The following is a 3,594-nucleotide window of genomic DNA, read 5'->3' as shown; positions in this document are numbered from 1 at the left end:
CGGACGCTGTCCCCCGCCATGCGTCTCCGGGACTCCGTCAACCCCCTCCCCCCCCGCGCCTGGGACTTCCCAACTTGGCCCAGTCCCGAGCTGCGCGCCTGGCTGGTGGCCGGCCGGGCGGGGCTGCCCGTGCACACAGGCGCGCCCGGGGCGGGGCCTGCGACCTCCCCCGGGGAAGGCCCCGACTTGGGGCGGGAGGCTGGTGGATAAAAAGCCCCCAGGGCGCCCCGGGAGGCCCGTTAGCGCTGCTCTGCCGCGGCGCCCGGCCCAGCCCCGACCTCCAGATCCTGCTGGTGAGCTCCTGCCTGTTGCGATCTCCTGTCTGCCTCTTGCTGTCTGTCTTGTCCTTTCTACTGTTTCTCGCGGGTGGGCAGGCCTCTAGAAGCTCCAAGGAATTGGGGGATCCCATGGATAAGTCAGCCCAGTGGGTGGGTCACAACCTGCTTCCTCACTGGACAAGTGCCCATGTTAGGGGAGTTGGTTCAAGGCTACATGAGTGGAGAGAGCTCTGGCAAGCGGGAGTCTGCGTGTTAGGTTTGTGAATACACTGTGTGTGAACACTCTGTGTGTAACCATTTCTCACCCTGAAAGAATGCTGGGGTCGGAGTAAAATAGAACTAGATGTCTCTCCTGTGACTCGGGGCACTAAGAGCTGTAGCAGAGCTGGGCTCCCCTCTACACAGAGCTGACTGCTGGAGATGATGTGAAAGAGGGTTTGGAGGCAGAGGGCTTCAAACCCCACCTTCCCCAGCCCTATATAGGTGGGAGCCTATTTGCTGGCTCTGCTCTAACCACAGGAACGATGCCATAAGGGTACAGGGCCTAGACCAAGGCCCAGAGAGCCACAGCAAAAGGACAGCTGGGCTCTCAGGATAGCCCCCCCCCCCCAAAAAAAAAAACCTCTAGGAATCCTGGGCAATCATCCTCTCCCAGCCTTCCCTCCTGGCCAGGCCAGGTGCCTGTGTCTTCAGACTTCACTCCAGTGCCCTTGCACTTCAGCCTGAGTCATATAGCCAGTGACAAGGTAGAGTTCCATTCACCCTCCCTCTCCCTCCCTCATCCAACATCAATCAATCAATGAGAGCCCAGACTGTAGCCAGGTGGCCTGTTTGAATTCTGGCCAGTCCAGCTATTTCATTTCCCGGGGCCCCGACCTTTCCATCTGTGAAGTGGAGAGGCCTATTCAAACATGGTCCTAGAGGCATTCTTATCCTGTGGCCCCCTCACCCATTCCCTTCTCCCTGGGGAAGAGAAAGGGCTCCTTCTTTCTCCAAGACCCAATTCTCAGCCCAATCCTCCTGTACTCAGTCCGGTGGGAACAAATAAGAAGGTAGAATGCTGGGAGACCTTTCTGGAGGGAGTAGCATTTGAGCTGGGTGTTGACGTGTGTGTAGGAGTTTAACAATGGGCCCTGGGAGATGAAGGCTCTGTCTTGGGAATGACAATGAGGAGACGAGCTTGGTGTGAGTAACAGTTCTGGGAACCTGGAGTGGGCAGGAAATATGGAGGCTCTCCAGGGCCTGCATCCTGGTGGCTTGAAAGGAAGGGCACTGCGCTAGCTTACAGGCCCAGGTCTTGCAGCAGAAGCCCACCCCTGTCTCTAGGCAAGGAGCCTGAAGGCCTGTGGCTTCTGAGGAGACCTCCAACAGTGGGGACTTGAGCCACAGTCACAAAGCAGAACAGCCTAGCCTATTAGAGACCCCAACAGCATGTTAACACCCTAGGGCCATTTCACATGTGTGCAAATTGAGAGGCCAAAAGAGGAAACCTGGACTCTTGACATGGTCACTGATGGTAGTTCCCTGACCCATAGTAGGAGTGGTATAGGGTCATCTCTCACTTCAGACCCAGTGACCCACTCCCCACCCCCTCAGAGGCGCACAGAGGAGAAAGGGGACATGGAAAGTGAACACTCTGGTGACAATCATCTTGGATCCCCCAGGACCCTGAGTGTGGAGTGACACCAGTCGGGATTGTCATCTGGGAGAAAGTGCAGCAGAGCCAATGGGAAGAGTTGGCCTAGTCTCTGTGTGTCAGATGGGGTGGAGGTGGGGTCTGGCCTCATAGCATAGGTGGAAGGGACAGGGATGAGTCTAGGGACCCACAGTTGGACAGTGGTGACCAATGGTTCTACTAAGCTGCCGTGGTGATATTGATGGTTCATTTCTGCATAGAGACTGGCATGTCCCTATTGATTTGGTAGGCATAGATGTCACCTCCATTTGACAGAGACAGACATTGAGGTACAAAGTTGTTTCGCATTACCTAAGCGAGTGAGGAAGTGGAATTTGAACCCAGGCAGTCTGACTCTGCTGGAAAGCCCTCCCACACGGCGAGCCCCATGCCGGGGCACCTCCCACACAGGCAACCACAAATGGTTCAGAGTGCCACATTCACATGTGGCATCACACTGGGCACTGCAATGCAACAGGAAGTCCTCACTCTCACGGAGCCTCATTCCCCAAGGCTATCTGGTATACCTCCATTCCTTTCCATCCAGCCTTGCACTGCTCAAAGCCATGGGGTTAGCCCAGCACTAGGTCCAGGGAGAATAAGGAGCGACTCATAGCTGGATACCAACAGAGCCTGAGATTTTCTCTACTTTGGCTGATGATGAGATGTGTCCTTCTCCATGAGTAGGGTTGCCAGGTAGCCAAGTTCAACTTTCGATCTTCCTGCCTCGACCTCCCAAGTGCCAGGATTATGTGTAGAGGCCTCCATTCCTGGCTGACCTGTTACCCCTTTAAAAAGCATTCTCACTTCTCTGTCCATGTGTAGTGAGGGTAAGGAGTAGTGTTTAATGTCTCCAGATGCCTCAACACCTAATCTAACTGATAAAATCTCCAAGAGGCCAACTGCACTGGCTCGTCCTGTAATCTTGGGAGTTGGGAGGCAGAGGCAGGAGGGTCCCAAACTCAAAGCAAGCTCTAGCTCTATAACAAGATCCTATTTATTTATTTATTTATTTATCAGAAGACACAGGCGCTGGCAAGATGTCAGTCTTCTCTATCCACTCCTAGGGTGACCTCCAGAGCCAGGGTAGAGGAACATCAGCAGTGGGCAGCCTCAGGGGACTCTAGTAGCTCTGTTCAGACATGGTTCATCTCTATGCCCTGCCCTGCCTGCCAGTCCCAGGACTAAAGTCGATAAAGTGCTGAGGGCTCCAGCCTGCCCTCCCCGGTCTCCCTACTGTATGTGTTCCTGCCTGGACCTGCCCAGGGTTTCTCATCCTGATAAGATGAAGAGAAGATGCTCTGTGTTGTAGGGCACACAAGCTCCTCCATCATCTGCGACCTGCCTGCCCACCTTCCCTTTCACATCTCCAGCAGTAATGGGAGATGGGTACCTCCTGCTCTGCTCCTGCATACACTCTTTTTCTCTTCCCCTTTTAACCACCCTTTCCTCTCTAGCTGAAATAGCCCCTTTCAGCCCCAGAGAACTCTTACTCATCTAACAAGACCCAGGCTAAGTAGTGCTTTCTCTCCTTCCTTCCTTCCTTCCATCTCTTCTCTTCTCTTCTCTTCTCTTCTCTTCTCTTCTCTTCTCTTCTCTTCTCTTCTCTTCTCTTCTCTTCTCTTCTCTTCTCTTCTCTTC

At 54.2% G+C, this 3,594-nt stretch overlaps 1 protein-coding gene across 1 annotated transcript in view; it reads left to right on the top strand.

The window, feature by feature from the left end:
• Window positions 1-204: 204 nt before the first annotated feature.
• The window catches only part of Loxl4 (lysyl oxidase like 4), a 20,579-nt gene continuing 17,189 nt past the window's right edge, over window positions 205-3,594 (top strand). The window contains exon 1 of the mRNA XM_021151737.1: window positions 205-293. The gene's annotated coding sequence lies outside the window, so the exon portion shown is untranslated. The remainder of the gene's footprint in view (window positions 294-3,594) is intronic.

This window comes from Mus caroli, chromosome 19, assembly GCF_900094665.2.
Source record: "Mus caroli chromosome 19, CAROLI_EIJ_v1.1, whole genome shotgun sequence".
NCBI lineage: Eukaryota > Metazoa > Chordata > Mammalia > Rodentia > Muridae > Mus > Mus caroli.
This window is presented reverse-complemented; position numbering and strand designations above follow the sequence as displayed.